This window comes from Epinephelus lanceolatus, chromosome 20 (assembly GCF_041903045.1).
Source record: "Epinephelus lanceolatus isolate andai-2023 chromosome 20, ASM4190304v1, whole genome shotgun sequence".
Classification (NCBI taxonomy): Eukaryota; Metazoa; Chordata; class Actinopteri; order Perciformes; family Serranidae; genus Epinephelus; species Epinephelus lanceolatus.
In genome coordinates, this window is record NC_135753.1 from 252,289 (window position 1) to 264,990 (window position 12,702).

Here is a 12,702-nt window from a genome sequence, read left to right on the forward strand (position 1 = left end):
TATCTATTTATTAATGCAGCAATACTTAGAAACCATTCAGCACTCCTCAAACTCCAAAGCTATAAAGACTCTGAAAATATGTTAACAATTTAATTGTTTGAGCTGCTGAACTTTTTATTTATTTATTTGTTTATTTTATTTCTTTTTCTTTTCTCTTAACCCTGGTATATTTGTTCTGTTCATGTCTGTCACTGCTTGTTTTGTACAAGAATTTAAATAAAGTGTTGGAAAAAAAAAACTTGTCACGTCTTTTTATCGACGACTACTGATGACATATATTTCTCCTTCTTTGAATTGACAGCCTGGATGGAATTTTGGCATATTGCTGCCCCCGACAGTCTTAAGATGTATTTGCCTTTGAGGGGTGTCCCATTTTAAAGTCACAAGATAGCCCCTAACACTTGGTTTTGAGGGCTAGTGAGATTGAGGGTTGAGCTTGAAAATTAAGATTGAGGGTTAAGATAGGAATTGGGATTGGGCCTTCCAGTAATCCAGCCTTGAGGTAACAAAAGCATGGACCAATTTTTCTGCATCTTTTCGGGTCAGGATAGGCCTAATTTTCGCAATATTATGCAGATGAAAAAATGCAGTCCGTGAGGTTTGTTTTAAATGAGAATTAAAAGACAAATCTAGATCAAATGTTACCCCGAGGTTTCTTACGGTAGTGCTAGAGGCCAGAGCAATGCCATCTAGAGAAACTATGTCATCAGATAAAGAGTCTCTGAGTTGTTTGGGGCCAAGAACAATAACTTCAGTGTTGTCTGAATTTAACATAAGGAAATTGGTGTTCATCCAGGTTTTTATGTCTTTAAGGCAATTATGATGTTTAGTTAATTAATTACTTTCTTCTGGCTTCATAGATAAATACAACTGTGTATCATCCGCATAACAATGGAAATTTACAGTGATTTCTAATGATGCTACCTAAAGGAAGCATATATAGAGTAAATAGGATTGGTCCGAGCACAGAACCTTGCGGAACTCCAAAACAAACTTTAGTACGTAAGGATGATTCATTATGAACGTGAACAAACTGAAAACGATCAGATAAATAAGATTTAAACCAGCTTAGTGCAGAACCTTTTAGGCCAATTAAGTGTTCCAGTCTCTGTAGCAGAATTTGATGGTCAATAGTGTCAAACGCCGCACTAAGATCTAATAAAACAAGTACAGAGTCCTTTGTCTGAAGCAACCAGAAGGTCATTTGTAATTTTAACTAGTGCTGTCTCAGTGCTATGATGCACTCTAAATCCTGACTGAAATTTCTCAAATAAATTATTATCATGGAGAAAATCACACAGCTGTTCTGCGACTACTTACTCAAGGATCTATGAAAGAAAGGGAAGATTAGATATTGGTCTATAGTTGGCTAACACCTCTGGATCCAGGGTGGGCTTTTTTAGGAAAGGTTTAATTAGAGCTACCTTAAAAGACTGCGGTACATAGCCTGTTAATAAGGATATATTGATCATATCTAATATATGAATGTTAACTAAAGGTAAGACCTCCTTAAGTAGCCTAGTTGGGATGGAGTCTAAGAGACACATTGATGATTTAGATGAAGAAATCACTGCGGTCAATTCTTGAAGAGAAATTGGGGAGAAGCAATCTATATATATATTACGTCTTACAGCTGTGTTTGAGGTTAGATAGGTACTATCTGAGGACAGGGGGTCATGAATTTTGCCTTTAATAGTTAGAATTTTGTCATTAAAGCTATAGTGCGTAACTTCTACAGGTCCATAAATGTCCGTTTCACCCAAGCCACTACTAGAGGAGATGACACAATGCTGATTAAGCCCATCGGCTCCTCTAACATCTTGCGGTATTTTTCAATATATATCGTTTTTAGTATACGTGTCGCCCGGCGACATTCCCGAGCTGGCACACAGGAAATGCTTCCTCACAACAAGAAGGGAGGGGGAGGAAGAACGGAGAGTGTCATAGCAAGAGGTAGAGCGCAGGTAGAAAGAGAAAGCAACATGGCGGAGAAGCATCCGAGACACGGTTCAGAAGTGGATCCTACCACAAAGGCAAGTGTTACTTGGTGTACGGTGTGTGGCGACTGGCGAGTGTTACTCTTGTGTACATGGAAGTGCCGCCGGCTTATTAGTTGTAATAACACATTATCCACTGGGAGGCGACAGAAGTTACGCACTATAGCTTTAAAGAAGCTCATAAAATCATTACTGATAAGGGCTAAAGGAATACAAGGCTCAATAGAGCTTTGACTCTCAGTCAGCCTGGCTACAGTGCTGAAAAGAAACCTGGGGTTATTCTTGTTTTCTTCTATTAATGCTGAGTAATATAGTTTGCTCTGGCATTGCGGAGGCCCCTCTTATACGTTTTGAGACTGTCTGCCCAGATTAAACGAGATTCTTCCAGTTTGGTCAATTGCCAATTCCTTTCAAATTTTCGCGATATTTGTTTTAACTTACGGGTTTGAGAGTTATACCAAGGAGTGAACTTTCTTTGCTTTGTTAACTTCCTTTTAAGAGGAGCTACAGAGTCGAGTGTTGTTCGCAGCGAGCCTACGGTGCTAACGACAAGATGATCAATTCGGGAGAGGTTAAAGTTGGTATGGGAAACCTCTGTTACTGAAGGACATGGTATTGAATTTAATGATGGAGTAATCATTTCCTTAAATTTTGTGACAGCACTATCTGATAAACATCTAGTATAGTAACTGTTGCTGAGTGGCGTGTAATCGAGTACTAGATCTTTTACTAGATTGCAAGTAGGCCCTCATTTCAATTTTCTTAACCCACCTTCACTTTCTCTCCAACTCATCCTTCCCTTCAATCCCCCCTCTCCCTTGGCATCGTTGTCATTCACTCCCCTCAATCCCATCTCAATCCAAGCATCCCTGCCTACCCCTTTGTCCACAACCCACAAAACATACCCGTACTCTATAGCAGCTGTCCATTTGGGGTCATAATTGCATTTGCTTAACAACATGCAAACACTCACCCTGGCCTCAGACCTGCACCAATTCATCAATCCCAGCGTCCCATATCCTCAATCGCTGACTCTTGCTGTCCCCTTATTAATTCTAGAAATTCTGACAATTGGTACCAGCCTCCGACATTCTTTCAACTGTTTTACATGGGCTTTCTCTTAGCACTGCGCTCATGAAGCTCTTTTGGGGACTCTATCCAAAGCCGAGCTCATGAAAAGGCAACTCCCCCATTCAGTCTCACTCCCGAGATCCCTCCTGAGTTCCTGCCTTCGACCCAACACATTGATCATCGTGCTTGCCTGCTATCCAGGAACCCAGCCTTCATCCATCAACCCTCAGTATTCCATCCCTTCATCCCTCAACCCTCATCCCTTCATTGTTCACTCTATATCCCTTGATCTTTACCCTGTCATCCCGAACCTTTCATCCATCTGGCCATTGACCTTCATCCCTACATCCCTCAACCCTTCATCCCTCATACCTTCATCCCTCATCCATTGATGACTGGGAGTTTGAGGGTTGTGCACAATATCTTAGCTGTTCCTAGGACTGTACACGACTGGACTGAGGCTTTAGATGTTGTTCCTGGAATCTGCCGGAGCCACTCTCCCAGTTTGGGGGTCACTGCCCTGAGTGCTCTTACTACCATGGGGACCACGTCAACTTTGACCTTCCACATCTGTTCCAACTGTTCTTTCAACCCTTGATACTTCTCCACCTTTTTGTGTTCCTTCTTTCTGATGTTGCTGTCAGCTGGTATCGCCTCATCTACTACCACTGCCCTCCTCTGGTGTTTATCAACCACCACTGTGTCCGGTTGGTGAGCCAGCATACCATACTGGGTATAGATGTTCCTGTACATTATCCCAGCCACTTGGGTATGCCTCTCTATGTACGCTGATTCTGCTTGCATCTTACGCCCTGCCACTATGTGCTGGATCGTCTCAGGGGCATCTTTGCACAGCCTGCACCTTGGGTCTGATCTGCTGTGGTAGATCCTGGCCTCTATGGCCCTTGTGCTTAGGGCCTGCTCTTGTGCTGCGATGATTAGTGCCTCCGTGCTGTCTGTCAGTGCAGCATTCTCCAGCCACTGGTAGGTTTTCTTGATATCAGCCACTTCTTCTATCTTATGATGGTGTTGTGGTCAACACATTAGGCTTCACACAGAGGCACCAAATATGTTGGGATCAATATATTAGGTCTCACCAAGAGGCACCAAATATGTAGGGATTTAATTGGCTATCAGAAATAATTAATAATTATTATGAATAATTAATAATCATGTTAAATAATGTGACTTAACTAACATTAAATCAACTCGTGGGGCACCATTCCCGTAAAGGGAAAAATGATAGCCAATTAAAGATATCGGTCTCATAAAATAGGCTAAACTTCTAATTTGGAGTTTGATTAATAATTAAATTAATGACAACAACCAAAATTAACAGTAACGCCTGACGGATTTCGGAGTTCTTGACGCAGCAGAGGTTGACTATTCAATCACTCTTGTGCAACATTAAACAGACAGCAGGTATGATTCCAAAGAATTATATTTATTCACAAACTAGCAAAACACACAGATTCTAACTAACTATATACAAGCTTGGTGTGTATATGTGTGTGTGTGTGTGTGTGTGTGTGTGAGAGAGAGAGAGAGAGAGAGAGAAAGAAGAGAAAGACAAAGGCGGGTGTGGTGATCAAAGAGCCGTTTGGCCTACAAAACAAATGGCTGACAACAGAGAATTACCAAAATGGCCGAATCAAGGCTGGCTTCAGGTCGGGGGAGGTATTCATCTGACCGTGTGGTCAGGACAAAGACAAAGGAAAAAAAGCGGGAACTTTGAGATACCTGATATGTGTTGCAAACAGTCTGGATTAGTGCAGAGATTGTTTAGTTGGGTGCAAGAATCTGTTTGTGAACAGTATTAGTAAACTAAACACTTAGCTTTGGCGAAGCCAACTAATCAATGACCTAACTGCAAATAAATCACAACAATAACTCAGTAAACAGCATCAAATCACATACAAGAAGTTAAACAGTCTTGCTTAGCCTGTAAAGCTGTGATAAGCTATGCCCAGTTGTTACATTGCCGATCCTTGAGTGGATGGGAGAAAGAGTCACTTGGTGGTGTACTGCTTTGTTAGCCAGGAGAAGAAGGCTGAGAAGGTGATTCCAGCTGCAGTCTCTGTTGTGTTCTTTGTTCCAAAGGTGAAACTCAGGAAGCTGGTCGCTCAGGGTTTAGCAGAGTTAGACGCTGGGTGCTAACTCACTTGGTTCTCTTTGTTGCTGGAAAGCTAGTTGCAAACCTTGTGTTTGCAAGAGAGTCTATGATCAATTGCCCTCCCTTTAGTGGTTTGGGCTATGGAGCAAGGGTCTGGGCCTCTGCTGTTCCAGGCCCAGCTGGAAATAGGTGTGGGCTGTTGTAGCTGCAGAGCAAAAGAGAGAGATCTGTTGGAAGGGAGTAGGTCTTTGCAGGCCTGTGACATCACAGAGTCATGTCACTGTAAAAGTCCTGTCCAATCAAGCTGTGAGACTTGTGTCTCACTGAGGTGTGAGGTGAGACCTCCTGTGGAGATGGGTGTCACCTAGCGCTCTTTGTTTTAAGACAAAGAGCATGCAGAGGAAAAAGCCTTTAAATCTCCAGTTTGGATTTTACCAAATGACAAATCATCTGTGGTCCTGTGAATCCCAACAATGGTATGCACCATGTAGACTTGTCCCTCCATGTTGTTTGCTCGTCCATCTCTTTGCTCTCATCAGGTTTCTGTTGTCTGAGGCATTCACTTAGCAGCTCATTCTTTTGGCCCATCTTCTTGATGTACTCCTGGATTTTGGATGTTTCATCTGGGATAGTGGCTCTGATGCTCACTAGTCCTCGGCTTCCTTCTTTCCGCTTAGTATATAGCCTCAGGGTGCTGGCCTTGGGATGGAACCCTCCATGCATGGTGAGGAGCTTTCTTGTGGCTTCTATCTCCTCCTTTGGCCAGCTTATGATCCCAGCTGGGTATCTGATGTCTGGCAGTACGTACATGTTGATGGCTCGGACCTTGTTCTAACCATTCAGCTGACTTCTCAGGACTTGCCTTACTCTCTGGAGGTATTTGGTTGTGGTCGACTTCCTTGCGGCCTCCTCATGATTTCCATTAGCCTGCGGGATCCCAAGGTACTTGTAGCTGTCCTGGATATCTCCTATGTTGCCCTCAGGTAGGTCAACTCCTTCAGTTCTGATCATCTTGCCTCTCTTTGATACCATCCATCCACACTTGTTGAATCCGAATGACATCCCTATGTCCTTGCTATAGATCCTGGTGGTGTGGATCAGTGAGTCGATTTCTCGCTCATTCTTGGCATACAGCTTGATGTCATCCATGTAGAGCAGGTGGCTGATTGTTGCCCCACTTTGGAATCGGGATCCATAGCCAGTCTTCTTGATGATCTGACTGAGGGGCCTATGCAGAACAGCAGTGATGACAGTGCATCCCCTTGGTATATGCCGTATTTGATGTTGACTTGGGGAATTGGCTTTGAGTTGGCCTCTAGGGTCATCTTCCACATTCCCATAGAGTTCTTTATGAAGGCCGTTAGTGTCCTGTTGATCTGGAATAGTTCCAGACATTCCATTATCCATGTGTGTGACATTGTCATAGGCTTACTTGTAGACAATCCAGGCGGTGCACAGGTTGATCTTCCTGCTCTTGCAGTCTCTGGTGATTGCTCTGTCAACCAGTAGCTGGTGCTTGGCTCCTCTGGTGTTACTGCCAGTTCCTCTCTGTGCCTCGCTCATGTATTGGACCATATGCCTAATTATCCATGTTGTGCAGAGACAGGTTATTGGTCTGTAGTTTATATGTATATATATTTGTGTGTGTATGTGTGTGTGTGTGTATCCCTCCTCAACATCATGCACAAACAGAATAAAAAGAGCTATCAAGGCACAGAAGCATAATAAGTGGCATAAACACTAAATAATAACACACTCTATCTCTCTACCTGCATCTCCCTCTCCTCCACACACACACACACACACACACACATGCACACACCTCACCACCCGAGGTTTTCTTCTTAGGTCAAATACACAGAACAGTTTTATACGGTCTATGGCAGCAATAGTCAGGTTTACAACAACAAAGTCACCATATAGTCAGGTCCATAATTATTTGGACAATGATACAGTTGTCGTCATTTTGGCTCTGTACACCACCACGATGGGTTTTAAATGAAACAATGAATACCTGCTTAAAGTGCAGACTCTCAGCTTTCATTTAAGGCTTTTTTTCAAAAATGTAGTATGAACCGTGTAGGAATGACAACCATTTATTCACACAGTACCCCGACTTTAAGGGCTCATAAGTATTTGGACAAACTAACATAATCATCAATTAAACAGTCAGTTTTAATACTTGGTTGCAAATCCTTTACAGTCAATGACTGCCTTAAGTGTTGGACACATAGGCATCATCAGATGCTGGGTTTCTTCCCTGGTGATGCTCTGCCAGCCCTTTACTGCAGCCGTCTGCACTTCCTGCTTGTGTTTTGGGTGTTTTGCCCTCAGTTTTGGCTTCAGCAAGAGAAATGCATGCTCAGTTGGATTCAGGTCAGATGATATGACTTGGCTATTGCAGAACATTCCACTTCTTTGCCTTAAAAATGTCTTTGGTTGCTTTTGCAGTATGCTTCAGGTCATTGTCCAACTGCACTGTGAAGCATCGTCCAGTGAGTTTTGAAGCATTTGGTTGAATCTGAGCAGATAATGTAGCCCCAAACACTTCAGCTTTCATCCTGCTGCTCTTGTCAGCAGTCACATCATCAATAAATACAAGAGAACCAGTTCCACTGGCAGCCATACATGGCCATGACATAACAGTACCTCCACCATGCTTCACTGATGAGGTGGTGTGCTTTGGATCATGAGCAGTTCCTTCCCTTCTTCCTTCTCTTGTCTTCCCATCATTCTGGTAGTTGATCTTTGTTTTATCTGTCCATAGTATGCTGTTCCACAACTGTACAGGCTTTTTAGATGGTTTTTGACAAACTCTAATCTGGCCTTCCATTTTTAAGGCTAACCAATGGTTTGCATCTTGTGATAAATCCTCTGTATTTATTCTAGTGAAGTCTTGTCTTGCTTACAAGAGCAGCAGGATGAAAGCTGAAGTGTTTGGGGCACCATTATTTGCTCAGATTCAACTAAATGCTTCAAAACTCATTGGACGATGCTTCACAGTGCAGATGGACATTGACCTGAAGCATATTGCAAAAGCAACCAAAGACATTTTTAAGGCAAAGAAGTGGAATGTTCTGCAATGGCCAAGTCATATCATCTGACCTGAATCCAACTGAGCATGCGTTTCTCTTGCTGAAGCCAAAACTGAGGGCAAAACACCCAAAACACAAGCAGGAAGTGCAGACGGCTGCAGTAAAGGGCTGGCAGAGCATCACCAGGGAAGAAACCCAGCATCTGATGATGCCTATGTGTCCAACACTTCAGGCAGTCATTGACTGTAAAGGATTTGCAACCAAGTATTAAAACTGACTGTTTAATTGATGATTATGTTAGTTTGTCCAAATACTTATGAGCCCTTAAAGTTGGGAGACTGTGTGAAGAAATGGTTGTCATTCCTACATGGTTCATACTACATTTTTGAAAAAAGCCTTAAATGAAAGCTGAGAGTCTGCACTTTAAGCAGGTATTCGTTGTTTCATTTAAAACCCATTGTGATGGTGTACAGAGCCAAAATGACGACAACTGTATCATTGTCCAAATAATTATGGACCTGACTGTATAAACTCAATAATATCGCACTGAAAACAAATCTAGCATGTCAATAAAATAAATATTCCTACTGACATCACAATACTGAGTGAAAAAAGTAACGTTATCTTTGCATGAAGAACACAAGCATTAGTATCTATCATTCATCCTGCTCTCTGTCCTCCCTCTTCTGAGGACACTCACTGTCCACAGGTAGGCTGTATCATTTTAAAATTAAGTGTCAGACTACCTACTGACAGCTTTCCCTTTAGTTTGTGTTTAACAGTTTGCTGTTAGCCCTGCGAGCACAATGTGCTTGTGTAAACCACGATTGTAGACCATAATAGCGATGAATGAAAGACCGTGGACAGAACAGATTGAAAAATGGGTGTGCACATGCTGAACACGTGTATTGATAAAGTATTGGCGTTTTACTGGCAGAGGTTTTATTGCACTTACTTACAGTAACAAGTGCAGATGTTGTCAACTAGAGTAATCTTGAAGTTATATTCCTTCTTCTGCACTGTGGCCTCTCCACTTTTGTTTGACTTCACTCTGTTGTGTCTGTGTGTCCGAGCGTGTGAGTGCTGTAAGGAGGAGGTCAGCCCCAACATGCAGAGAGCAGGAAAGAAGCTGCAGCATGATGATGCATGAAACCAAAACTTTAAAAAGTGACAATAAGAGCCGATAATGTCGGAGCTGTTATTACTACAGTCCTGATGAATTTCATCCTTGGCCATTTAGTACCAGGTCTTGGTACCAATACCTGACTGTGCCACTCAGACGTTGCTTCTGGGCTGCACATGGTCCGCGGGCTGCCAATTGAATAGGCCTGACATAAGTTATGACTATAACTGTGGATCCATGAGACTGAACAATGACCGTCACCACAGGCTTTACCTTGAATGATGCCATTATCTACCTAACCTCTTAGGTTAGAAAAGGCCAGGTGTGTGTGTGTATGCCTCTGTGTCTTTCACCTCTCCTCTGAGGCACACACACTGAGATCCAGGGTAAGAGACAAGCAGCGATTTGATTTTTTTAAGAGTTATATGTGAAGTCAAATCACAAACTTACATCTTTGTTCTCCTCTTAGGAAAGCAGATTTTACACAGCCCTCCCCACTCAAATACACGGTTGTGGTCATCAAAAAGGGCAATTCAACTGTCTAACAGCTTATAAAAAATAACAACCACACTCCACACTCCTCAACAACAACACCACAGTGGTATTAAAATAGACATGATATAATTAGATAATATAAGATAAACTTAACTGATCCCACACTTGAGAAATTCAAATGTCACAGCAGCTCAGAGCAAAGACAGAAAATGGTCACAGACAGGAAATGGTGACAATGTATACTAAGAGAAAAAAAATGTACATACATTATATGTATATATATAAATATATGTACGTTTATTTTTCTGGATTAAAAAAAGTTAAAAAATATTTATAAAAAAGGTAGGCACTAAAGTGAATTAACTGTACACACAAGACTATTTACAATATATACACAATATATTTGTAGATGTGGAAAACTGCACAAAGCCTTAGCAGCGATGATCTTATACAGTGTTATGCAGCAGATATGACAGTGCTACATCATATTAGATGTTGCTGTTAAAGAGTGACAGCTGATGGGATGAATGACCTGCGGTAGCGTTCCTTGCACTGTGGGTGCAGCAGTCTGCTGCTGAATGAGCTGATCAGTGCACGGACAGTCTCATGTAGGGAGTGAGAGGTGTTGTCCATGATGGGTATCAGCTTGGCTAACATCCTCCTCTCGCCCACCTCCTCGATGGTCTCCAGGCAACAGTCCAGGACCGAGCCGGCCCTCCTGACTAGCTTGTTCAGTCTTTTCCTGTCCCTCTCCGTGCTTCCACAGCTCCAGCAGACCACTGCATAGAGGATGTGTCATAGAAAGTCCTGAGCAGTGTCTTGCACACTCCAAAGGACCTCAGTCTCCTCAGCAGTTGGAGACGACTTTGGCCCTTCTTGTAGAGGACGTCAGTGTTCGTGGCCCAGTCCAGTTTATTGCTGAGGTGAACACCCAGGTATTTGTACTCCTCTACGACCTCAATGTCCAAACCTTGGATGTTCACTGGAGTTGTCACAACTGTCTCCAGACGTTAGTGTTTTGTGTTTGTCTTGTCATTTCCGGTTTTATTTTGGTATATTCCCTCCAGTGTCATGTCTGGTGTCTTTACTTCCTCCTGTGTGATTGCCTCCCTCCTCCCTAATGTGTTTCACCTGTGTCTCGTTAACCTGCCTCCCTGCAGTATATATGCCCTGTGTTCCCCTGTCTCCGCTGCCAGTTTGTTATCGATTCCAGAAAGAGATACTTACCAGCATTTTCTGCCTGCCTTCCTGTGAGAGATCTGTTTGTGACCCGTTTCCTGAGACCTGCCTGTTCCTTGTCAGTTCCGTCGCCTGTTTCCCTGTTCAGCCTGTGTATGATCCTACCTGTTCTCACGTCTGTACCTCTGCATAACTCTCTGGATTCCTGGTTCTGACTCTGCCTGCCTGACCCACGTCTCTCGTCTGACCCCTCCCGTTGGATTCCCAGCCTGTTTCCTTCGGGCCTGCCAGCCCCTCAGGAACCCCTTCAGTATTTTTTTTTGAAGTGTTTAATAAACTGTGTGTAACTTTAAACGTCTTTCTGGTCGTACTTTTGTGTCCAACCTCCTGTGCTCAGTTCTGACAGGAGTAGTCTGGGGCGCTTTCCTGCGGAAGTCAATCACTCGGTCCTTTGTCTTGCTGGTATTGATGTGAAGGCAGTTGACCTCACACCAGATGACAAAGTCCGTGATGACCAACAATGGCTGTATCATCAGAGAACTTCTGGAGGTGGCAGCTGTCTGTGTTGTATCTGAAGTCCAGTGTGTACAGGGTGAAGAGGAAGGGAGCGAGGACTGTCCCCTGTGGAGCTCCCGTGCTGCAGACTACCACATCAGACACACAGTCACGAAGCCTAACATACTGTAGTCTGCTGGTGAGATAGTCGATGGTCCACGCAGCCAGGTGGGGGTCAACTCCAGCTCCTTCCAGCTTCCCCACAGCAGAGATGGCTGTATTGTATTGAAAGCGCTGGAAAATTTAAAAAAAAAAACATGCATCTCACAGCACTTCCAGTGTTCTCCAGGTGAGACAGTGATCAGTGGAGCAGGTAGATGACTGCGTCATCCACCCCAATGCCTGTCTGATGCTTATCAGACAAGCAGCTCTGCACCCCGGCCTCCTTCCACCCATGGCAATAGACTGTTAAACAGTCTTATTGCCGTGGGGATGAAGGATCTCCTGAAACAACACAGTGAGATTAGTCGACTGCTGCAGCTGCTCCTCTGTCACTCCAGGAGGCTGTGGAGAGGGTGTCTGCTATTGTCCATTATAGGTTTCAGTTAGGGATGCACCGAAATGAAAATTTGTGGCCAAAGCCAAAGCCGAATATTATTAAACGCTTGGCCGAATACCGAGTACCGAATACCGAATATCATTGTTTAGTTTTTCATTAGTTTTTGCAGATGAACCCCCTCCAGATTAGTGTTATCACGGTACCAAAATTGGGACCCACTGTGCGACACCAATGAAAATATCTTGGTTCTGAGTAGTATCACGATACCACAGCGAAAATGAGGCAGATGTGCCTTTTGTCATTTATGAAAAGATAAATCACTTTTCTATAATACATCAATGATATTTCAATGGATTAAATTACTTACTGACTTATTCATACTTCAAAAACAGCATCAATAAGTGATTAACATAGGGGGGAATCAAAATAAAATAAATAAATAAAATAAAAATCAACCAACCACCCTCCTCCCCTGACAGTCCCTTCATAAGTAATGAACAGTCCCTAAAGTGCGGTGAATAGGGTTGGGATTCGTTAGGATTTTAACGATTCGGATTCCTTACCGATTCCTTCCTAACGGTCCAATTCCTTACCGATTCCTCTTACCGATTCCTACATTATATTCATTATACTTG

General features: G+C 43.1%; 1 pseudogene; it reads right to left on the minus strand.

Annotated features, from left to right (window-relative positions):
- Nucleotides 1–394: 394 nt before the first annotated feature.
- Nucleotides 395–6,581, minus strand: LOC144458981 (uncharacterized; annotated as a pseudogene).
- Nucleotides 6,582–12,702: the final 6,121 nt, after the last annotated feature.